We start from the raw sequence: 13,072 nt of genomic DNA on the forward strand, positions 1-13,072 counted from the left end.
TAAAATTTTTTTATTTCGAATAAAATTTTTACACATTATTTCATTTATTTTATCACATATTTTATATATTGCATAAATAAAATTTTTTTATTTTTAATAATAATGAAATAATGTGTAAAAATTTTATTCGAAACGATGTACACTCTATACTCACTGATATATATATATATATATATATATATATATATATATATATATATATATCAGTTGCTACAATTTTGTTGCTACAATTTTTTCTTCAATTTTTTTATTTTACATATCTACATGTCTGTAATTCTATCGATTTAAGGCTATTTGCTACATTATGGACTCTGTTAATGAGATCACTATGACCTAATTCTGTTCATTGTTGGTTCGAAGGAAACAGCACAGATTCAACCAATTTTGTAAATAAGATGCACAGAGATACTACTGAGCGGCTCAGGACAAATATGATATCGCCGTTAAAAGTTTTCAATAAAATGATCAGGTTCGAAGGCTTTTCTTCTACACTCGAGTGTATCGATTTCCAATTTCACCACAACAGGAACATAATTGAGGACGTAGCAACGCACGCATGGCTTGGCTGATCCAGAACGCTTCGTATCACAAATACCTATACTGCGTTCTCTCTGTACAACGTTAGATCGATTTCTACAGTACGCGGCCGAGAAGATTGCATCTGGACACATCAGTCTACAAGTGTCAAGAAATTTTGTGCTTTTCGTGAAAAAGGAGTGAAAACAATTTCGTGAAAGGTACGGTTCTCAACTGTGGACGTCATATTTTTGTGGACGATGCAAAAATTTCAGTTTCGTAATTACAATAAAAATGACGCGACACATTGATATTTGGTACCAACAGTATTGTCACTATTACAAATGTACAGGGTGTCTGGCACGAAACATTCTTATAAACATATGTTTATAATGTTTCTAAACTTTGTTTCCAAGTTACAATTTATTTTATGTTGCAATAATTCTTTCCGCGTACTAGATACTATGCGTTCGTGACAAGAAGGCAGATGAGTGTTTCCATCCCCACTCCGCTCCACTAGCTCCTCCCCCTTCATCGTGCGCAACGTCACTACTGGCCACCGTTCCTCGGCCAATAGCGAGAGTGCGTGCAGTGGTGGGGGGCTAGTAGGGGACGGACAGTACTGTGCACGGTCGACAAGACGTCACGCGAACGGAATGCGAGTCTCATGGTCGGAATGCAAAGGACACTCCTCGTCTCGTGCACGTTTTCGAGCGTAGCGTATTATTGGCCAAAGAACACGATTTAATTGGGTCGGGTGACGAAAAAAGTAGACGAGATCATCTCGGAGGACATCTTGTGAACCGCGCACAGTACATACAACATAAATATTGACTCAATGTCTAAATTTGTAAATATCGCATTATTTGGGTTGTTCGAAAAGTGATTTCGTTTTTTTTTAATGAAAATGAAGCACGATTTTTCTAGAGTATATAAACAATTTATTAAATTATATATTCTCCGTTTTGGAAAACGAAATGACTTTCAAAACAACCTAATATGATAGTATGAATGGTACTTTACAGAACTCCGGTTAATAAATATTAAAACGTCAATTTATTAAGCGAGCTGTGACTTGAGAACAAAGTCGTATCGAGCACTTATTTACACGAATTGTTTTTTCTTATTTCCACGGCCATATTGAATTTAGAATCAATGCATTTCTCACGTCGAGAGCCACAGTGAGTGCATTGAACGCAAATTTTGCAATTTGTCACTATGTAACGCGCTGAATAAAATAAAAGGCGCAAAGGGGACCGTATGTCGCGACCGAGTTGTTTTCTCACGCTCCTTCTGACAAGTTCAGAAACTCTCGGAACAATCTGGAAACATTCTCCGGAGCCCTATTCCAAATCTCGTAAAGCTTGCAAAATGAAGCTTCTTAGAAAGGTTGTATCGTTTGACGAAACAAAGGGGAGAGATTCTCTCCTCTAGCCCCCCCCCCCCCCAACCCCGAAAACAACAAATTTTATCCAAAGCATTTACTCGATTCTCAAAGGCATTCTTGGTGTGTGCTTCTCGAACTCGAAAAGCGACAAACGATCCCGAAAGTTGCGTTGTTCGGGGTTGAAACGGAACGACTCACGCGGCGCGAAACGCAGATGGGAAACAGGAAGCGGATAATGGAACGTAAACGGATTTGTGCCCAACTTCGTTCGTGCAAATATCAGTTGCGAGTAGCGTCGAGGAGCATACGGAATTCGCGTTCCCTACGCGCCGATTAAATGTACACACTCCCTGCTAGAATGTTTTTCCTGCCAGCTGGGCCGGGGTGTTATCCGTCGTTGCCATTATTTATTTACAAAGACTTTGCGGTGCACGATGATAATTCATTCGGCCTTTATTCGGAGAGCAACCGTGGATTTTAAGAACACTCAGGTACTCGAAACGGCTGAATGTATAGTACGCGAGTGAAAGATGACATTGGATGTAATCTTCTCGTCTGCGTACAGTACAAAGTACAGTTAACGCGAATACAGAGGAGTCGTGAGTACTTGAGCATTCTTTGAGTCAATAGTTGCTCTGAGAATAAACTTTCCCTGAATTAATTGTCATCCTGTGTTCAACAAATCTCGACCCTTGAAGACGATCCCTGAGAATCACGAATATTTTATTAATATCACACACTGTGATTGACCTTGGAGATTACGAAAGTTCCAAATCCCTGAAAAAAGCCATCGTCTGCAATCTTTGTGGAAAACTATTTTTAATTACTATTTAACTATTTTTTATCTACAAAGGTGAAACATTTAGGAATACCTATAAAGATCAGTTCTATAGAAGAAAATCCCTCGTGAAAAATAATTCAATAATTTAATTCTCATAAAATAATTTAATTCTCCTCAGACACCTATACTAACTATCCTCATCCCCTTGACGTCTCCTCATCTGGAAAAACAGACCTCGGTCACTTATTATCTCCTAAAAAACTTGGTCGATCGCTACCCTCGGACGGTTGTTGCTTAACAAAGCAATTGCCGTAGCCCTGCTCGGTGTCCAAAGCCCGGAACTCCGTGGGAGCTTCGACAGATCCAGCTTTGAAGTTCGAGGAGGTCTCGAAGCAGGAATTTTGAGCTTAATGGGACCGGATAGAACTTTCGTTTCAACCGTTTCCCCCTCTTTCCGCGGTGGAAGGTTTAATCGACGCCCCCCAGCCCCACCCTTCCCCCACCCATTACCACAGCAGAGGTGCCTCTTCATTTCGCCGGTTCCGCGAGTCGTAATTATTTAGCGAAGACACCCAACGAGGGAAAGAGAGCTTTTCATAACCCCCGTGGCCAGAGCCAGGAACTAACGAGCGGAAAATATTTCATGGAAATGCCAACTATTCGTTACGGTGGTGAACTACACACTCGAGCGAAAGTGGCGTTATTAAAGTGATTTTCATTTCCCGGGCGATTCATTCCTCTTCCACAGTGGCGTTCAGCTACAACGCTGAAGACCGTCGCCGGTGGTGCGCGTTCGCGAGAATAATTACGAAATTTCATTTCCCTCGCGGAATCCCGCAAATTATCCGCGCGCGCCGACCACTGCCAAACGATTCTCCTCCTCGAACACCGTGCCGACCTTGGTGCACGTTAAGAGAGAGAGAGACAAAGAAGAGGGGACCAAGTTTACTAAACCGTGATTCGAAGCCAGGATGGTGTGTCCTTGGTTCGACGGTTCTGATAACTGGACTGTAACCGACCGGCTGGTCCAGGTCAGCGACAAATTGCACAATTTGCTTAGGCCGACCAATTCGACCGACACGCGCACGGAGAGTAAGGTTGAAAAGGGGGAGGGGTTTAGGGGGTGGGGCTTGAAACGACGATGCCTTCGCTAGGCAGGTGCAACGTTTCTGTTTTACGAACGGGTTTGGTGATCGATTTAGAAGGGAGAGGAGTCGTTTTTTTTTTTTTTTTTTGAGGTGATACAATCTCTGTCTCTGTCTCTCTCTCTCTCTCTCTCTCTCTCTCTCTCTCTCTCTCTCTCTCTCTCTCTCTCTCTCTCTCTTGCTCGTTAGGTTTCAATTTTTTTCCTTTCTTTTTGTGTGAAAATATTTCTGTCACCTTCATATGATTATGTTGAAATTTTTTTCCCACTTCAGCTTTGTTATTGTGTTGACATTTATCTTCCCTCTTTATCATTATGTTGAAATTTCTCTTCCCTCATATTAATCATTATGATGAAACTTCTCTCCTCATATTAATCATTATGTTGAAACTTCTCTCCTCCTCTTTATCATTATGTTGAAACTTCTCTTGTCTTTATTATTATGTTGAAACTTCTCTCCCTTCTCTTTATCATTATGTTGAAATCCTCCCGTCTTTATCATTATGTTGAAATATTTCTCCCCCCTCACTCTGAATATGTTGAAATTTCTCACTCCCCTCTCTGTGATTATGTTGAAATTTCTTACTCCCATTCCTCTGATTATGTTGAAATTTTTTCTCCCCTCATCACTTCGTTGAAATTTTTCTCCCCCTCTTTATCATTATGTTGAAATCCGCCCCTCTTCAACATTATGTTGAAATTGCTCTTCTCCCATCTTCATCATTATGTTGAAATTTCTCTTGCCCCATCTTTATCATTATGTTGAAATTTCTCTTCCCTCTCTATCATTATGTTGAAATCCTCTCCTCTTTATCACTGTATTGAAATTTCTCTCCCCCTCTTTATAATTATGTTGACGTATCTCTCCCTCCTCTCTCTGATTATGTTGAAATTTCCCCTTTCCCTCTTTATCATTATTTTCCTAGCCCCTCTCTTCATCATTATGTTGAAAATTCTCTCTCCCCTCTTTCTCATTATATTCAAATTTCTCCCTCCCCTCCCTCTTTACTATGTTAAAGTTTCTCTTTTCCTCTCTCTTTCTCTTCATTCTGTTTCAGTTGTTCTCTCCCTCTCTCCCTTATTATGTTACAATTTCTCTCCCTTTATGTTGAAATATTTCTCCTCCTTTATTGTGTTTCAAATTTTTCTCTCCCTCTCTTTCTCTCTCTCTCTCTCTGATTATGTTACAATTTTTCTCTCCTCACATAAACACTCACTCACATAAATAATCTTTCAATTTCTCTCTTCTACACTCGTTTATTTGTGTTGCCCCTCCCCCCCCCCCCCTCTCTCTCTTATTGTGTCCAATTTTGCCCTGTCTCTCATAATGTCACGGTCCGGTCCCAAGACAGTGACATAATGAAAAACGTCACCGTTTTTACAAGTCAAGCTTAATCAACGCCACCTGTTGTATTACTTTTTGGAAAAAGTCCACGCAAATTTATACGACAAACTTTAAAAAAGAACACAACTCTTGAAATATAACTTTATTTCGAGAAAGTAGCTAGTTTATTTCGAAGACTCTAACTACTTTGTAGACAAAAAGAAAACTTTTATTTTCTTGTTAAAAAATATAAAAAAGTACTTACTTCGGAACACTGTACACTTGTAACACTTTTATACAAAACATTAGATTTCTTTTAATAAAAATTAAATTTTGAATTTACGCTATTGTGAGTGTAGCATGAACTGGGATATCTTCTGAAGAAACAAAAATTATAAAATGATAAAACAATAAAAGTAATTGTATTTTAACAGAGAAGTGGCTGGTATTTTGTTAATAACAAAAAAAAATCTACAACGTGTACAACAAATACTCAATTCCGTATTACGTAAGAACCATTTCTAAGATTATCGTAAAGATTTCAATTCGATATTTTTAATAACTCGAAAGTGATCGTTCACCCATTGCCTACGCAATGATGAAAAATGTAGTTTTGAGGCAAAGCGGCTTTAAAAGTTTTACGCGAAGTGTTTTATATCTGCGTGCTGTTTGCTCGAACTAGCAGTAACTTTGTCGATTCTTCGACTTTTTATTTGATATTTTAGAGACGCATCTGTAAGATTATAAGTTTAAAGGAGATACAAGAAGAAGAAAAAAAAAAAAAAGAAAAAGAAAAAGAAGGAAAGAATCGGTATCTTTGATCTCGCAAAGTAGAAAGTTCCATCTTTTACCAAAGGTTCTACAAGCTTGTGGAATCCAGCAGCGGATGCGAGTCTCGACTTATTTTTTGCGAAAAATTAGTTAACAAGTTGTTTCGACCTCGTCGTATTTTATGAAACGTTTATCAGGTAAAAACTTTATCGTGGACGAAAAATAAACGACAGTCACGAGGAGAGAGGACTCTAAAGAGGATGTGTTAAAATTTCTCATCCAACATCCTCTGTCCCATTTCTTGTCGTGGAACAAAAATTTATGGTCACTGTCAGTGAATGCTTGTGCGAACTATCCCAGCTTCCGCGTATAGTTCACTAAACCGTGATTAATATTTTTCTCGGTAGCTTTCATAAATCGCTCCAATTATTTCTATACCAACTTTTCCCTGAATTATAAATTTTCTCTTAGGATGTGTTTTGAATTTTAAATTTAAACTGTACTTTTACATTCGTGCAAACGTATAACAAGAATAAGTGATATTACGTGTCACGAAAGTGTATATAAAGAAAACGAAGTTTTTTTCTTTTTAATTTGCACACTTGCTCTGTTTGGAAGTATTGGGACACTTATCGAGGGTAAGTGTTGGGAATTTATCGAACGAGAATAGAATAGTTCAGTCTCTAAAAGAACTAATTAAATATTATATACTAAAGTTATGTAACTTTGATCCTTCCCTTCGAATTATTATTAAAGAACCAAACCTAATATTTTGCACCCATATGTCGCAAATAAATATCAAAATCGATGAAAACTAACAGATCACCTACCTCGTTAAAGCATCGCGATCGATAAACGCGCAAAAACGTCATTCTCTCTTAATGTAACACCGTAACAATATTTCCGATAAAGCAACAGAAACGTTTGTAATTTTTTTTAATATAAAACTTGGAAGCCAAAGTCTTCCAAACTACAAAGGGTAAAGGGAGGGGGGAGTATCCATCCCCACTAGTTCATATTAAGTTCAAGCCCCTAAGTCCGTGCGTTTAGGATCTTCGAAGAGATTCCTGGAATATTCCTCAGCCCCTGTTTCGGTTTACTTTGGTGGTCTGTAGGTAGCGTGGTTTTCGTCGAAATGATTGCTCGATCGATCGAGCTCGCGCCAATAACAGATCGACGTCTCTGTCGTCGTTTATGGGGATGGAAAAAGGGGGGTGGTGATGGTGAGGGTGAAACGGCGACGAAACGAGTCGTCCTGTCTGGTTTTGCTCGACTTCCACGGATTCCTCGAGCCCGTGTACACAAATGAACTCCTTGGTGGAAAAAGACAAAGCGACTCGGTCCTCGCTCCAGGCACTCCAATTAATCCCGTTACGTGGCTCCGCGAGATCGATCACCGTGTGGCCGCGGTGCATCGCGCTTCGTTGATCATCCGAGAGACGGTTCGAACGTAACGAGTGCTCTTCGAGGAAAATTAACGCGGGGCAAATTGCGATCCAGTTGAGGGCAGAGTAGTGGGGGGTGGGAGGTGGAGGAGAGCTGCGTAACGATCTCCCCGACTGCAACTGCGCCTCGATAATTTAATACACCGCGGCGCTGCGCGCCGATTCGAATTGTAAATCACTTCGCGGCGTTCGGCGGTGATGCGCGGGGGCGTTTGAAAATCCAGTTCGCCGCGAACGAAACTCTCGCGTCGATACTCGGGTCGCGTCTCTACGCGAGTGTCGGGATGTTTTCTGTCGTAGAGGTGAGAACTTCTACGAGTAAGTATCAGGAGACTGGTATTGTTTTAGAAAGGAGAGGTGGTAATGGTTTGGAGGAAAGTGTATTTTTGACCATAAGTATCAGGGTACTAGTATGTTTTGTAGGGAAGAGGTGAATATCGTTTCGAGGAAAGTATATCTTTGACCATAAGTATCAGGGTACTGGTATGTTTTGTAGGGAAGAGGTGGTAATCGTTTGGAGGAAAGTATATCTTTGACCATAAGTATCAGGATACTAGTATGTTTTGTAAAGAAGAGGTGAAAATTATGTTGAAGAAAGTACACCTCTGCCCATAAGTATCAGGACACTAGTATGTTTTGTAAGGAAGAGGTGAAAATTATTTCGAGAAGAACCTCTACCCATAAGTATCAGAACACTAGTATGTTTTGTAAGGAAGAGGTGAATATCGTTTCGAGGAAAGTATATCTCTGACCATAAGTATCAGGACACTAGTATATTTTGTAAGGAAGAGGTGGAAATCGTTCCTAGATAATTATAAGTTTGACCATAAGTATCAGGGTACCAGTATGTTTTGTAAGGAAGAGGTGAAAATCGTTTCGAGAAGAACCTCTACCCATAAGTATCAGGACACTAGTATGTTTTGTAAGGAAGAGGTAAAAATTATTTCGAGAAGAACCTCTGTCCACAAGTATCAGGACACTAGTATATTTTGTAGGGAAGAGGTGGAAATTATTTCGAGAAGAACCTCTGCCCATAAGTATCAGGACACTAGTATATTTTTTAAGGAAGAGGTGAAAATTATTTCGAGAAGAACCTCTACCTATAAGTAAGAAGAGGTGAAAATTGTTTCGAGGAAAGTACACCTCTGCCCATAAGTATCAGGACATATTGTACTTATCGTAAAGAAGAGGTGAAAATCGTTTCAAGAAGAACCTCTGCCCACAAGTATCAGGACACTAGTATATTTTGTATGGAAGAGTTGAAAATTATGTCGAGGAAAGTACACCTCTTCTCATAAGTATCAGGACACTAGTATGTTTTGTAGGGAAGAGGTGATAATTATTTCGAGAAGAACCTCTGCCCATAAGTATCAGGACACTAGTATGTTTTGTAAGGAAGAGGTGAAAATTATGTCGAGGAAAGTACATCTCTGCCCATAAGTATCAGGACACTGGTATATTTTTTAAGGAAGAGGTGAAAATCATTTCGAGGAAAGTACACCTCTGCCCATAAGTATCAGGACATAGTGTACTTATCATAAAGAAGAGGTGAAAATCGTTTCAAGAAGAACCTCTGCCCACAAGTATCAGGACACTACTATATTTTTTTAAGGAAGAGATGAAAATCGTTTCGAGAAGAACCTCTGCCCATAAGTATCAGGATACTGGTACTAGTATGTATTGTGAGGAAGTGGTCATCATTTCTAGAAGAGTACACCTCTGGCCATAAATTCAGTATTTACACTTGCAGTGTACAGGGTGGGTCGTAACGAGAATTGATCATTTTGAAGAGAGAAAATGTGACACAATGGAACAGAGTTTGCCACACAATGAGAGGAATTATAATAGTTCAATTCGAACATCGAACTTAGTCTGAAAGAAACGAACCGATTGTCTGAGTATACTTCGGTGCAGTCGCTTACAAGCAAAATCCACTTGATTCGTTCTCATCTTGGCGTATTAAAGATTCTTTTTAATGTGTACAATTCTGGTACAATAAAAACGAATTATTATTATTAATATTAATATAATTTTTTCTTGTGATCCTTCTTGTGTTCCACTTGCTCTGGAAGAAACGAACTAATGATCCAAGTATAGTTCGGTCCAGTCGCTTACAAGCAAAATCCACTGGATTCTTCGCTTCTCATAGCACAAAAGCTTCTTCATTATTATTTTTTTCTCTTGGAATGCTAAAAGAAAAAATCCTACTTCTTCGGTGCAGTCGCTTACAAGCAAAAGTCACTCGATTTTTCGCTTCTCATAACATAAAAGCTTCTTTATTATTATTTTTTTTTCTTGGAATGCTAAAAGAAAATCCTACTTCTTCGGTGCAGTCGCTTACAAGCAAAAGTCACTCGATTCTTCGTTTCTTATAGCACAAAAGCTTCTTTATTAATATTTTTTTTTCTTGGAATGCTAAAAGGAAAAATCCTACTTCTTCGGTGCAGTCGCTTACAAGCAAAATCCACTCGATTCTTCGCTTCTCATAGCATAAAAGCTTCTTTATTATTTTTTTCCTTTTTGGAATCTTAGAAGGAAGAAAATGTGACACACCGAAAGACATCTCTGTAGCCCACTTTGGACATCACACTCGCTTTAGTGAACACGAACCAACGATCCAAGTATACATCTTCGGTGCAGTCGCTTACAAGCAAAATTCACTCGATTCTTCGCTTCTCATAGCATTAAAGTTTCTTTATTATTTTTTTTCTTTCTTGGAATCTTAGAAGGAAGAAAATATGACACACCGAAAGACATCTCTGTAGCCCACTTTGGACATCACACTCGCTTTAGTGAACACGAACCAACGATCCAAGTATACGTCTTCGGTGCAGTCGCTTACAAGCAAAATTCACTCGATTTTTCGCGTCTCATCGCATTAAAGTTTCTTTATTATTTTTTTTTTTCTTGGAATCTTAGAAGGAAGAAAATATGACACACCGAAAGACATCTCTGTAGTCCACTTTGGACATCACTCGCTTTAGTGAACACGAACCAACGATCCAAGTATACATCTTCGGTGCAGTCGCTTACAAGCAAAATTGATTTTTTCTCATTTTAACGCGTACAATCTTTTCAATGTGTACAATTTTGGCACAATAGAAACGAATTATCATTATCACTATAATCTTTTCCATTGATCATAGAAGGGGGAAAATGTGACACACCGAAAGACATCTCTACAGCCCACTTCGAACCTTAGACTCGTTCTGGATGAACCAATAGTTCAAGTTGATCGATCGTTGCAGTGGCTCGCGAGCAAAATCTCCTCGATTCTTTCGCATCGCTGGGCAAAAAAAGCTCGCACGATACTCTCGATGTTAGGATAATGGGTGCTGGTAGCGCGTTCCTGGGGCGACCAGTCGATCGAACTGGCCGTATCCTCCGCGCTTTAGAAGCGTGATACAGGATCTGCGGATGACGTACACATATGCACGCGTCAGTTGCACGCGTTGCCGTAGCTGCATCATCGGAGCACGCCTCTATACGTAAGTTCCACGCTTGTGTGCACCGCGACACGTGACACGTTCCTCTCCATGTAAGCGTGTGCACGCGCACCTGGGTTTGCGATCCCATCGAGCGATATATCGTGGATATTGCGAGTACACGTGACCCCCTGTGTGTAATATGCGACGAGAATCGTCTCGAGATGACCAGGGTCGCGTTCAAGTGACCATGGAAGACGATTTCGAACAGAGCCCTCTCAGAGAATTAATTTCGAGGAAACTGATAGCGTGTCTGGACTCTTATCGTGCAGACACTTATCTTAACCCTTAAACGTAACGTTTCTTTCGAATTTTGTTCGTTACAATCGGTAAATATTGACAGCGAGATGAATCACAATTGAGAAAATTATGTTGCAGAAATGCAACGACAGGTGAGAAATGAAAGAAATGTAAATTATTTGGAATGCAAGAAACTGAAATATTGTTTTTTAAATTCTGGGTAATAATGAAAAATAATACTGGTACAGAAAATAGTAGACACGAAAAGAAAAATATCTCACTTTTTGAGAAATTATAAGTGAAAAAAAAATCAAACCAAGAAGTCGTTAATAAGGAGGAGGGTCTCTGTGCAAAACTAAACTGTATGAAAAAATATTTGAAAGTTTGATTTGATTGAAAAATGATACAGAATAGTGGTATTTCGATTTACCTTTATTTTATCAAATTGAATAGTAACAGATATTAAAATTATTTTCTTTTAAAGAAAATTAAGGAGAAATGATTGCACAGAAAAAATTACCTTTGGTAAATATGAATTCTAAGTTTGAACATTTTCATGCAGTAGCTATGGATGTTAACTTTCGGAGTTACAACCAGCATATTCACGGTGTACCCACATTTCACGCATGAAACACTGCACCCATTCTTCTCCTCTTGTCTTCACTGTAATTCACATTACAGAAGAAGCATGCAGCAGTATGCCTTCTGTAGATTTTCCTATTCTAATTTACATTCATCTTCGGTATTCTGAATTAACAACATGGTATGGTAACTTAATATTTCGAAAACTTCATACTTCGTGTGTTTGAAATAATAGCAAAATTTAGATGAAACCCTAGAATATTCGAACAAGTGGATGAAATAATTTATAATAAAATTTTAACACATTTTAACGACGATTGTTACAAATTAATACTTGATGGAACTTTCGCAAAATTGATATGTAGATTGAGTCAGAAATGTAAAAATTTCATCTAAATAATAATAAAACACTATACCTTAAATAAGTTTATTTACAAGGTTAAGTTAATTAAACGTGGTAAAAACCGTATGTAAAAGATTAACAACGAATAAAATACAATAGTGTCTTTAACAATGCAAAAATTAAGTAAAGGTTGTATAATTGAAAATTCACGTAATATTTTTTACAATACATAAATTAGAATATATACATGCTATATACGTATTTTTCATATAATCTTGTGAAAATTTACACACCTGTTCTTTTTTAAACCATTTGTACGTGTATAGATACACGTGTATGTAGAGAAATAAATATTTTCATTTAATTATTTAAATTATCTAATCGATCTCTTAAACTTATTTTACATTACAAGAATATATGTAGAATATATATACACAGTATGTAAAACTTCTGATTAACAGTAGATTATACATATATAAAATAAAATTAATTAGTTCATTTTGGATAATTAAATGATCATTCTATTTTACAATCTAGAAATTAAAATTGTCAGAAATAAAATGAAAAGTTGAAAAAGTTTACAATCCGGAAACAGCTTGCCACCATCGATGTCCGAGGATTTATCGACCTCGTGGATTTGGTTCTCTATTGTTATATAAAAAAAAAAAAAAAAAATCGAATTTGCTTTCTGTCATTCATCCCAGAGTCTCGCTACACGATCAAATACCAGCCTGTTCCTTGGCACAGGGGCTCGCCTATTTAGTCAATGCGCGTGCAGCTCGCGTGTCGTTGACGCACGTGCACCGAGCTGCGTCGCGCATACATATCGAAATTTTGCGGCTGGTCAGGACAGGTTACAATTCACTGTGAAATACGCGATCCCTTGAGACACTCGTAGAAATCATTTCACGAGTCTCGAACAATTTTTCAAGCGGCGAGGTAGGATAAAAAAAGGTAAAAAAATAAACGTGCACGTTAAGAGGACCGTTACGGTCGAATTGTCTCAAATAAACTCTTCTTTGGGGAATTTATTCCAAAGAATTGAACTTGACTG

At 38.3% G+C, this 13,072-nt stretch overlaps 1 protein-coding gene across 2 annotated transcripts in view; it reads right to left on the reverse strand.

The window, feature by feature from the left end:
- LOC143146885 (interleukin-1 receptor accessory protein-like 1-B) overlaps positions 1 to 13,072 on the reverse strand; it is a 301,118-nt gene that overhangs the window by 77,674 nt on the left and 210,372 nt on the right. The gene's annotated exons all lie outside the window — the stretch shown is intronic.

The sequence above is a fragment of the Ptiloglossa arizonensis genome, chromosome 5 (assembly GCF_051014685.1).
Source record: "Ptiloglossa arizonensis isolate GNS036 chromosome 5, iyPtiAriz1_principal, whole genome shotgun sequence".
In the NCBI taxonomy this organism is placed as follows: Eukaryota; Metazoa; Arthropoda; class Insecta; order Hymenoptera; family Colletidae; genus Ptiloglossa; species Ptiloglossa arizonensis.